The sequence below is a fragment of the Erythrolamprus reginae genome, chromosome 10, assembly GCF_031021105.1.
Source record: "Erythrolamprus reginae isolate rEryReg1 chromosome 10, rEryReg1.hap1, whole genome shotgun sequence".
Classification (NCBI taxonomy): domain Eukaryota; kingdom Metazoa; phylum Chordata; class Lepidosauria; order Squamata; family Dipsadidae; genus Erythrolamprus; species Erythrolamprus reginae.
Window position 1 is genome coordinate 8,005,006 of NC_091959.1, and position 12,938 is coordinate 8,017,943.

Genomic DNA, 12,938 nt, shown 5'->3' on the forward strand with positions numbered 1-12,938 from the left:
TTGTAGAAGTATTGGGTTGTCGCATGTTGTTTTTACCACTGTTGTTAGCCGCCCTGAGTCTACGGAGAGGGGCGGCATACAAATCCAATAAATAAATTATTATTATTATTATTATTATTATTATTATTATTATTATTATTATTAATAATAATATTGTCATTGTCCAAACAATGAATTGTCATTGGCAACTAAAGTCGTGTGACACCCAGGGACCAGTCCCACCATACATAAAATCAGAATAGGTAAATTTAAAAATAGAATAAAAAAATAGAATAAGAAATAGAATAAAATAGGCACAGTAATGATGAAAATTTAAAAAGTTAACCATTATATTTGCCCAAACCCTGCCTAGGAACTCTGCGTCATTTGGGACACCCACAGAAAACTAACTGAGCAGGATGTCCCAGTTAATTATGAAAATATTTTGAATAGGTCGAGATTTCCCAAGCAAACACAGCCCCGTGCGCCAAAGGAGGCCTGTGATTTTAGTGTCATTTCTGGATGAAAACAGACCTTTCCAATGTTCTAATTTCCGGTTTCCTCTTAACTAAACTCTCAACCCCGGAAATGCCTTTCGGTTAAAGTAACAGAACCCCAATCACCTTTATCAGCAACAAAAGATTTGGATGCAGAATTCTTTTAATCTCAGAACTTTTGAGGAAGCACAACCTCTCTTGTCTATTTTTTTAACCAAGAAACATAGAAGATTGACGGCAGAAAAAGACCTCCTGGTCCACCTAGTCTGCCCTTATACTATTCCCTGTATTTTATCTTAGGGTGGATCTATGTTTATTCCCAGCCATGTTTAAATTCTGTTCCTATGGATTTACCAACCACGTCTGCTGGAAGTTTGTTCCAAGCATCTACTACTCTTTCAGTCAAATAATATTTTCTCACGTTGCTTCTGATCTTTCCCCCAACTAACCTCAGATTGTGTACACTTATTCTTGGGTTCACTTTCCTATTAAAAACACTTCCCTCCTGAGCCTTATTAAAACCCTTTAACATATTTAAATGTTTTGATCATGTCCCCCCTTTCCCTTCTGTCCTCCAGACTAGACAGATTGAGTTCATTAAGTCTTTCCTAATAAATTTTATGCTTAAGACCTTCCACCATTCTTGTAGCCCATCTTTGTACTCATTCAATTTTGTCAATATCTTTTTGTAGGTGAGGTCTCCAGAACTGAACACAGTATTATTCCAAATGGCGACTCACTAGCGCTCTATACAGCGGGATTACAATCTCCCTCTTCCTGCTTGTTATACCTCTAGCTATGCAGCCAAGCATTCTACTTGCTTTCCCTACTGCTACTTTTCACCCATTTTGAGACTGTCAGAAATCACTCCCCCTAAATCCTTCTGAAGTTTTTACTAACACAGAACTACCAATACAATACACAGATTGAGGATTCCTTTTCCCCAAGTGCATTATTTTACATTTGGAAACATTAAACTGCAGTTTCCATTGCTTTGCCCATTTATCTAGTAAAGCTAAATCATTTGCCATACTACATACTATCAACCCTATTGCACACTGAAAGAATTTGACATCTGTATGTCACCGAAGAACCAATCGCAGGAGTACAAGTGCACTAGAGTGCCTTCTGCCCCTGCTCTCCTATATCTCCTATACCTTTCTTCTATTCCTATATCTCTTCTTCTATTCTTTCATTGATATGTTCTATTACTTTATCTTATTTTCTATTATTTCTTAGATATATTTTACTACGAGTATCTCCTCTATAACCTTCATCATGTATTTTATTATGTATATATAGATATATACCGGTACCCACTAAAACCCTCATTGTGTATTGGACAAAATAAATAAATAAAAAATAAAATAAATATTCTAAAAAGGACCACCACTGAGTTACCTTCTACCTATCCTGATCTCAGTCTTGCAAGCTAGGATCAGCGTTTCTGGATATCCAATCCTGCAATCTTTTCCAAAGCTCCCAAGTTTTATCCTGTTCTTGGTCTGGTTTGTTGAACACTCTTAAGCATGCAAGCAGGGACAAGAATATGAGGAAGGAGTTAAAGCCTGGCTGGAGACATTTGTTGCTTGAGGCGAAGAACACAATAGCAGCCTTTCCTACTCGGCGTTTAAAAGCTAGCAGCTTTCTCTAATTTTGGCACACGTCCCTTACCACACCTTAAAAAGCAAACGGCAGGGAGAATTCTCTGACCTCCACGCTGCTCTGTTATTCTGCCTTATAGGTAAAGCCAGCCTAATTTCTCTTCGCTTTCCTTCTGGGCCAGGATGCAAACTGGATCATAAGAACCTAAGAAGAGCCCTGCTGAATCAGGCCAAAGCCCATCGAGTCCAGCAATCTGTGTCACACAATGGCCCACCAATTGCCCATGGGGATCTTGAGCAGAAAGAGAAGGCCAAACCCTCCCTTTCCCTTGACCCCCAACAAATGGTACCCAAGGGAATCCTGCCTGCCTCAACCAACATAGAGGCGGCACATGGACATCCGTTTCAATAACCACCGTGGATACACTTGGCATCCATGAATCTGTCTAATCCTGCCTTGAAGCTATCCAGGCTGACAGCTGTCACGACCTCTTCTGGAAGGGAATTCCATAAACCAAGGACCCTCTGGGTGAAGAAATATTTCCCTTGATTTGTCCTCACTTTCTTACCTATGAGCTTTAGGGAGGGCCCCCTCGTCCTAGTATTGTGTGATAGAGAAAATATTTTTTCTCTATCCACCTTTTCTATTCCATGCACGATTGTATACACTGCTGACCTATGGTATAAGTAAGATGAATCCCTGCGTGATCCAATCCTTCAACTCCAGAGCAGGGGTCCCCAAACTTGGCAAATTTTAACAATAGCAACAGAGTTGGAAGGGACCTTGGAGGTCTTCTAGTCCAACCCCCTGCTTAGGCAGGAAACCCTACACTACCTTCAGACAAATGGTTATCCAACATCTTAACATCTTCCAGTGTTGGAACATTCACAACTTCTGGAGGCAAGCTGTTCCACAGATTAATTGTTCTCACTGTCAGGAAATTTCTCCTTAGTTCTAAGTTGCTTCTCTCCTTGATTAGTTTCCACCCATTGCTTCTTGTTCTATCCTCAGGGGCTTTAGAGACTTCAAACTTGTGGACTTCAACTCCCAGAATTCTCTGGCTGGAGAATTCTGGGAGTTGAAGTACCCGAATCTTAAAAGTTGCCAAGTTTTTGAAGACCTCTGCTGCAGAGCATTTTAAAGGAAAACATAGCCATGCAGTTTCTCTTGTGGAATTGAGTGCTCTCTAAATGCATAGATAAATAAAAGGAACTTTTGACCATGCAGGAATGTTTGTCCTAGGTCAGGGGGTACCCAAACTTGGCAACTTTTTTTAAAGACTTGTGGACTTCAACTTCCAGAATTCTTCCTGGCTTAAACGTTGCTGATGTTGCTGAAGCTTCTAGAGTTGTTAGATTAGATTAGATTTATTGGATTTATATGCCGCCCCTCTCCGCAAACTCGGGGCGGCTCACAACAGTAATAAAAAACAGTACATAATACATGTTAACCTGATCCTAAGCAGCTTCTGCTCAGGCAATCTCACACTACTCACAAGAGCCTACAAAACTTTTGCCAGACCCATCCTAGACTACTGCTCATCCGTCTGGAACCCATACCACATCTCAGACATCAACACCCTTGAAAATGTCCAAAGCTATTTCACCAGAAGAGCCCTTCACTCCTCCACTCGAAACAGAATATCCTACGAAAATAGACTAACAATCCTGGGCCTAGAAAGCTTAGAACTACGGTGCCTAAAACACGATTTGAGTATTGCCCACAAGATCATATGCTGCAACATCCTACTGGTCAATGACTACTTCAGCTTCAACCACAACAACACAAGAGCATGCAACAGATTCAAACTTAATATGAACCGCTCCAAACTTGACTGTAAAAAATATGATTTCAACAATCGAGTTATCGAAGCGTGGAACTCATTGCCGGACTCAATTGTGTCAACCCCTAACCCCCAACATTTCTCCCTTAGACTCTCCACGATTGACCTCTCCAGGTTCCTAAGAGGCCAGTAAGGGGCGTACATAAGTGCACTGGTGTGCCTTTCGTCCCCTGTCCAATTGTCTTTCCTTTCTCTCACTTATCATATATATTTTCTTTCTTTCATATATCCTCTCCTCTAAGTTCACTTTACCCTTATATATATTACTACATGTCTATTTTTCTTCCTATGTATTTGTGTATTGGACAAATGAATAAAATTAAAAAAATGTTGAAAAACCCTGGATTAGGTTGAACTGAGATCTGGCAGAATTTTTACCTCTTCAAGTTCTCTTTTGAGTTTAGCTTTTTTGCTTTTTTATTATTATTATTTTTATTATTATTATTATTATTTAGATTTGTATGCCGCCCCTCTCCGCAGACTCGGGGCAGCATACAAATCTAAATAATAATAATAATAAAAAATAATATTATTATTAAATAATATTATTATTAAATATTATTATTATTATTATTATTTTCTACTTTTTAATTTGACAGGCCATCCAGTGTCTTATAGAGACGGGTGCTCTGTAAACTGCATAGATAAATAAAACAAACTTTTGACCATGCAGGCATGTTTGTCCTAGGTCTGGGGGGGTCCTCAAACTTGGCGACTTTAGCAGACTTCAACTCCCAGAATTCTCCAGCTGGAGAATTCTGGGAGTTTTGGAAGTCCCCAAGTCTTAAAAGCTGCCAGGTTTTTGGAGACCTCTGGCGCAGAGAGCATTTTAAAAGGAAAAAACTTGGCTGGAAGCGAGTGACTCATATCGATTCTAAAGGTCGGGCTGCCAAGTCTATCAGGAAGGGTCAAAAAGCAACTCACCCACAAGCTTGCCATCCAGTTTTCAAATCTGGGCTTGGCCCAGGGAAAGCTGAATGAAGGAGATGGCAGAAAAAGGGGAAAAGCCCCAGAATTTCATTTAATTTAATTTATTCATTTGTCCAATACATAAATACATAGGAAGAAAATAGACATGTGATAATATAACAGAGGGTGAAGGTGAACTTAGAGGAGAGGATATATGAAAGGAAGAGAATATATAAAATAGGTGAAAGAAAGGAAAGACAATTGGACAGGGGACGAAAGGCACACCAGTGCACTTATGAATGCCCCTTACTGGCCTCTTAGGAACCTGGAGAGGTCAATCGTGGAGAGTCTAAGGGAGAAGTGTTGGGGGTTAGGGGTTGACACAATTGAGTCCGGTAATGAGTTCCACGCTACGATAACTCGATTGTTGAAATCATATTTTTTACAGTCAAGTTTGGAGCGGTTCATATTAAGTTTGAATCTGTTGCGTGCTCTTGTGTTGTTGCGGTTGAAGCTGAAGTAGTCAATGACCGGTAGGACATTGCAGTATATGATCTTGTGGGCAATACTCAAATTGTGTTTTAGGCGCCGTAGTTCTAAGCTTTCTAGGCCCAGGATTGTTAGTCTATTTTCGTAGGGTATTCTGTTTCGAGTGGAGGAGTGAAGGGCTCTTCTGGTGAAATATCTTTGGACATTTTTAAGGGTGTTGATGTCTGAGATGTGATATGGGTTCCAGACAGATGAGCAGTAGTCTAGGATGGGTCTGGCAAAAGTTTTGTAGGCTCTTCTGAGTAGGGTGAGGTTGCCTGAGCAGAAGCTGGGGTGGAGGAGGGCGGTGGTGGTGGATAGGTTTGTTCCCAATCAAAAGGGTAGGTCACCCAGGTTTTGTGACTCCTGGTGGGGTTTTGTTTGTATGTGTGTTTGCAAAACGGTTCCAAGTGACTCTTTGAATGTTTAAGATTGCTGACCCCTGTCTTAGGAGGAAAGACAGGAAGGAAATAATGCAGTGGATTTTTTAAAAACACTGAAACGCATGAATCTCAGCGACCGGTTAGGTCCCACAGAGTCGGCCTTCTCCAGGTCCTGTCAACTAGACAATGTCGCTTGGTGGGACCAAGGGGAAGAGCCTTCTCTGTGGAGGCCCCGGCCCTCTGGAATCAGCTCTCTCCAGAGATTCACACTGCCCCTACCCTCCTCACCTTCCATAACAATCCTAAAACTCATTTATGTCACCAGGCTTGGGGCAATTAGATCTCAGGCCCCCTGGCCGATGACTGTTATATGTGACTGAAGTCTGAGTGTGTATGATTGATTTTTAAAACATTAGAGATTTTAGGTTAGACTTTTAACTAATTAACTGGATTTGTCATTGTATTTATTGGTTTTTTAAAATTATTATATGTTGTAAGCCTCCCCGGAGTCTTCGGAGAGGGGCAGCATAGAAATCCAATTAATAAATAAACAAATTATAACAGATTGAGTTCATCAAGAAAGACTTAATGAACTCAATCTGTCTAGTCTGGAGGACAGAAGGGAAAGGGGGGGGACATGACTGAAACATTTCGATATGTGAAAGGATTAAATAAGGTTCAGGAGGGAAATGTTTTTAATAGGAAAGTGAAGACAAGAACAAGGAGGCACAATCTGAGGTTAGTTGGGGGAAAGATCAGAAGCAACATGAGAAAATATTATTTTACTGAAAGAGTGGTAGATGCTTGGAACAAACTCCCAGCAGACATGGTTGGTAAATCCAAAGACACTGAATTTAAACATGCCTGGGATATAATACAGGAAATAGCATAAGGGCAGACTAGATGGACCATGAGGTCTTTTTCTGCTGCCAATCTTCTATGTTTCTAATAAAGAAAAAGATGACGCTTTCTCTCTTCCTTAAAAAAAAGCAATTTGGGTAATAATAATAATAATAATAATAATAGCAAGAACAATAATATATTATTATTATTATTATTATTATTATTATTATTATTATTATTAATTAGATTTGTATGCCGCCCCCTCCAAAGACTCGGGGCGGCTCACAACAATAATAACAGTACAATATAATACAAATCTAATATTAAAAAGCACAAGTTAAAACCCATTATTACTAAAAAACAATCAATGCTACAAAATCACACCCCATCCACACACCACAATAGCTCCTACACTTTGTTGTATGTCTGTTGCTCTTTTATGTAGGTTGATGTCTGGTTTTGTCTTGATAAAATAAAATAATTTATTATTACTTTTTTAAAAAATAATAATTTGGGCACCTCTCAGATAGTCTCTGCCAATGACAAGGGCGGGGCAGGAAAGTCCCGGGTGGGGTGGGTTGTTCCACCTCCTCCCGAACAAGAGGGGGGAAAGAAGAGATGGAAGGATTGGGGGGGGGCGCCTGCCGCGCCCCAATTTTCTTTTCCCCCCCCTCCCCGAAATCCCCCCCTGCAGCCCCTCTTGGCAGTCCCACCGGGGGCGGGGAAATAAAGAGTGGGGGGTCGCTTCCCCTCCTCGGCTGCGGGATCGGAGCCCTAGAATTGGGGGGGGGGGGGGTTCCCAGGCAAAACACCCCACCCCCCCGCCGCAGTTTTCTTAGGGCAAAAAGTTTTTGCCTTCGCCCTCCCTCCCGTTTTTCCTCGGAGTTTTGCAAACTTTCCAGAAGCAGGCGGGATAAATTGCAAGCCCCCCACGACTCATATGTAGCAAAACCCCCCCCCCTCGCCCGCCCCCCCCCTCCGGTGGCTCCGGATTCTCTCTCCCCCCCGCGCCCCCCCGCGGGACTCACCCAGCCGGAGAAGTCCCAGCCTCGAAGAGAGTGGGTTGAAAAACTACAAGCGCTGTTTCCGGCCGGTTGTTGCGCCTGCGCGTCCTGGCTTGGGCGTCCATGAGAGCTGGGAGGCGGCGAATGGCTTCATGGGAGGTGTAGTCCGCCGTTGAGGTTCGGCTGGAATCTGTTCAACCCGGGCGGGATGGAGAGGGAGAGGGGGGGAGAGAGACGGGATGTTCCGATCGCGGCTTTTTTCCTTGTTTGTATTGGGTTTTTGGGAATATTTTTAATTAGTTTTCATATTTTCATATATTAACATTTCCAAGCAGATATCTATCTATCTATCTATCTATCTATCTATCTATCTATCTATCTATCTATCTATCTATCTATCTATCTATCTACCTACCTACCTACCTACCTACCTATCATCCTTCCATTCATTTATCTATCTATCATCCCTCCATTCAGCTACTGTCTGTCTGTCTCTATCTACCTGTCTACCTACCTATCTACCTACCTATCTATCATCCTTCCATTCATTTATCTATCTATCATCCCTCCATTCATCTATTGTCTGTCAGTCACTCTCTCTCTATCTCTCTATTTATCTATTCAAGTACATATTGGTGGTATACAAAGATATAACAATGATATAATATACTAGCCAAAGAGAAACATTAGAACAGGGCACGGAAGGCACTCTAGTGCACTTATGCACCCCCCCCCCCTTAATGACCTCTTAGGGATCAGGTGAGGTCAACAGTGGATAGTCTAAGGCAGTGTTTTTCAACCAGTGTGCCGCAGCACACTAGTGTGCCGTGAGACATGGTCAGGTGTACCGCGAAGCGAGAGAGAGAAAGAAAGAGAGAGAGAGAAAGAAAGCAAGAGAGAAAGAAAACAAGAGAGAGAAAAAGAAAGAAAGAGAGAGAGAGAGAGAAAGAAAGAGAGAGAGAGAACGAGAGGGACGGAAGGTGGGAGAGAGAAAGACATAGAGGGAGGGAGGGAGGGAGAAAGAGAGCAAAAAAGAGAGGAAGGAAGGAAGAGAGAAAGAAAGAGGGATGGAGAGAGAGAAAAAAAGAAGGGAGAGAAAGAGGGAGGGAGAGAGAAATAGAGCGAAAAGGAGGAAGAGAGATAAAAATTTTGTCCAAACTTTTTTTAGCCGCCCCCTCCTTCCCGCTCAATGTGCCCCAGGGTTTTGTAAATGTAAAAAATGTGCCATGGCTCAAAAAAGGTTGAAAATCACTGGTCTAAGGGTAAAGTTTTGGGGGTTAGGTGATGATACTACAGTGTCAGGTGGTTACTTACTTACTTACTTACTTACTTACTTACTTACTTACTTACTTACTTACTTACTTACTTACTTACTTACTTACTTAATTCGACTTCTATGCTGCCCAATCCCTAAGGACTCTGAAATAAATCTCAGTGGTTTGATCCATCCTTTGCATTTCACTCACTATTAGTGATGGGCGAACCCAACGGTGTTGGGGTTCGGCAAGTTCAGACGAACTTTACGCAAAATTCGGCTGAACCCGAACCGAACCTGAACTCGAACCCGAATGGGGAATCCCTTCCACGAAGAGATTCCAGGGGCAGAGTTTTGACGTCACCGGCAGGTTGCTAAGGACGCCAAGGTGATCACTTCCTGGATTCCATGGAATCCAGGAAGTGATCACCTTGGCGTCCTTAGCAACCTGCCGGTGACGTCAAAGCTCCAAATGCCGAACACGACCCCGAACTTTACCCGAAGTTTGAAAAAAATTCGTTTTCGTGTTTGGCATACTGAACACCGCAAAATTCGGTATGGACCCGAATTGTGCGTTCCGTTCGCCCATCACTACTCATTATTTATAATCCACAGCGGCTCGATTTATACAAAAACATTAAGTCATACCCCAGTTTTGTTTTGTTTTTTTTCCTTTTCGGTCATGCATTAAACATCTCTGCAATTTTTCTGCCACTGAGCAGCTCGGACAGTGTAATGATTGTGTGAGTTTCACTTGAGAATGAGAGTGAGCAGGGTGAGAACTGCTGGCACGCTGCCTACGGTGCCCGTGAAGGAGAACCTTTGTGTGTTTCAGAGGATGGCTGCCATTGTGTAGGAGTCCATTAGAATTCAGTAAGGCTTTTCTTAATGGGCCAATATTTTCAGCCAAGGCTCCAACAGAGCTGAAAATAAGCAGGTCCTTCCCCAGAGGGAAAACTCGGCTTCTGGAAGAACGGAAGAAAGAAATTCAAAAGCTTCAGCAAGCTTTGGAAAAATGCAGAGTTTTAAAAACGCTGGTGAGCTCACCTCTGTTCTAACGAGAAATATGAACTCTTTTGGAGTATCCCAAAAGACCAAATTAAAGGTTTTCATGGGTTGTTGTTTTTTTGGAAAAATGCAAAGACCTCCCCCCCTAAAAAAGTAATAATTAATAAAATTTATGCCTGTTCCAAAATGGATAAATTTACATTAGAACTAAGGGACCAATAATAATAATAATAATAATAATAATAATAATAATAATAATAATAATAATAAAAAATCTGAAGCATAACACACATAACAGACATTGTGATCATGGAGAAAAAGAAAGTATGGATCATCGCCATCACAATCCCAGGAGACAGCAGAATTGAGGAGAAGCAGCTAGAGAAATTAGTGAAATACGAAGATCTAAAAATTGAGCTGCAACGACTCTGGCATAAGCCCATGAAAGTGGTCCCAGTGGTACTTGGCACGCTGGGCGCAGTACCAAAGGATCTCAGCAGACATTTGAAAACCATTGGAATTGACAAAATCTCCATCTGTCAATTGCAAAAGGCCGCTTTACTGGGATCGGCAAACATAATTCGCCACTACATCACGCAGTCCTAGGTGCTTGGGAAGCGCCCGACTGGTGATGAAATACGAAATCCAGCATAGTGATCTTGTTTGCTGTGTTATACTGACATAATAATAATAATAATAATAATAATAATAATAATAATAATAATAATAATAATTTATTAGATTTGTATGCACCCCTCTCCGGAGACTATTACAGAATATTACAAGACATGGGAACAATGGCACAAATGGGTTGAATTAAGGAAAAGAAACAAGAAGATCATGAATAACTCTCAAAATTAATTAAAATGTGTATGTGAAAATAAATGTATAGTTATATTAAAGGAACAAGATTTACATAAGAGTGCCGTGATGGTAAATATGAAACCTTTTTTTAAAGGTAACAATGCAGAAGTAAGATTGTAATTTTGTTTTTAAAGAAATTGTTTAAAATTTAATAAAGTTTTCTTTTAAAAAAAAAAGGGTTTTATGGGAAATCTATGTACTGTGCTTCCTATGTACTTTATAGCAGTGTTTCCCAACCTTGGCAACTTGAAGATATCTGGACTTCAACTCCCAGAATTCCCCAGCCAGCATTCGCTGGCTGGGGAATTCTGGGAGTTGAAGTCCAAATATCTTCAAGTTGCCAAGGTTGGGAAACACTGCTTTATAGCACATAGGATCATCTCAGTAATGGGCTGCTGCCCCCCTGGGGGTGGGAACGCAGTGGAGGTAGTAAGTTTATGCACGATTTATTGAATACTTAATAGCTTTTTTTATTGTCCTTCCTTCTCTAGAACCTTAGTATGATCCTTAATTACTTTCAAAGTAGGAAATAATTAAATGCTATGTTTTTACCCATAAACGCTATATTCGCTTTAATCATTATCCAGAACTGAACTTTTATAGCAATTCAAGAAAATTGAGCTACTTGCCTAAGCTGTTATCATACCGAACCTTGTGAGTTCAGTACAAAACCTTAAAATGTGGACTGTGCTCCTCAGCAAATAATGCCGTCTGCCATTTGTCCTTTCTGTGGTTATTCAAATAATGTGACTTAATCAACTGAAAAAGAGTCCAAGCATCTATTTTCTTAGTCGTTAAGCCACTCCCACCCAGTCACATGACCTTTAAGCCACCACCTCTGATCACATGATTGTCAAGCCACTCCCACTTGGTCACATGGTCAGCAAGCCACTCCTACCCGGTCATATGAACATCAAGCCACACCAACAGAATAAGCCACGCCCACAGCAGTAAAAATTTTGGCAGCCCATCACTGGATCATCTGCAACAAAATGGTGCAGTCTGTAAACACTGCAGGGTGTGAAATGTTGAGGATTAGGCCAGTTTTTTAATATTAGATTTGTTTCGCTATAATATTGTTTTTTATTATTGTTGTGAGCCGCCCCGAGTCTTCGGAGAGGGGCGGCATACAAATCTAATAAATTATTATTATTATTAGTGTGTGGAGCATAATAGAATAGAATAGAATAGAATAGAATAGAATAGAATTTTTATTGGCCAAGTATGATTGGACACACAAGGAATTTGTCTTGGTGCATATGCTCTCAACGTACATAAAATAAAATATACATTTGTCAAGAATCATGCCATACAACACTTAATTATTGTCATAGGGGTCAAATAAGCAATGAAGAAGGATGCAGTGTAATATCCTAACTTTAGATCTACAGTAAAATAGACAGTAAATAGTTATTGTTGTTGTTGTTGTTGTTGTTGTTATTATTATTATTATTACTATTATTATTATTATTATTACTATTATTATTATTATTATTATTATTATTATTATTATTATTATTATTATTATTATTATTATGTAGATTTGTATGCCGCCCCTCTCCGGAGACTTGGAGCGGCTTACAACAACAAAACAATACAAAGCCAATAGTTTAAAAAAAGACAATTAAAAAACCCTGAATATATAAAAAAATTGGTTATTGATCTCAGATTGGGGGTCGGTCCTGGAAAACATATCTCTCACCATATTAAATAAAGATGTGTGACTTCCCCTGCCTTGATTTATGCAGCTATCTGCAGCTGAAATTGATTTTTTAGAAAGGAGTTCCTTTTACTGTTAGCTATAAAATTCCATCTTAAAATGATTTCTATCCAGGAAGGAGACAGGAATAAATCAATTGCTCCAACCCAGGCACCCAGACTCGTTTATCAGGCATAATTCTTGAGAAATGATCCTCGCGTTTTTCAGCAAGCGATCACAGAAACACGGTGGGAATGCAGACGTTGCACTAAAGTACAGATGCTTTAAAACGTGACAGTAGCTTCTTTATTTAGACAGAGAAACCTTGGGAGCTGTGCATAGGTGCTACTTAGTCAGCAGGAATCTGGGGCTCTATTTCAAGGTTCAAAGTGGACCGGTGTAGCTCAAATACACCCCGCCTTTGATGACTTGTGTGGCTTTACGGAGGGGACAGAAATAAAACGAGCATCGTAGCATTTATCTTAGGCGACGTATTGCAGAATGCATCTTATAATTAAGCT

General features: G+C 40.6%; 1 protein-coding gene across 2 annotated transcripts in view; it reads right to left on the reverse strand.

Moving 5' to 3' along the window:
- Positions 1-7,700, reverse strand: part of LOC139173596 (tropomodulin-3-like) — a 36,885-nt gene extending 29,185 nt beyond the window's left edge. For both annotated transcript variants that reach the window (XR_011560049.1, XM_070763583.1), the window contains exon 1: positions 7,616-7,700. The gene's annotated coding sequence lies outside the window, so the exon portion shown is untranslated. The remainder of the gene's footprint in view (positions 1-7,615) is intronic.
- Positions 7,701-12,938: the final 5,238 nt, after the last annotated feature.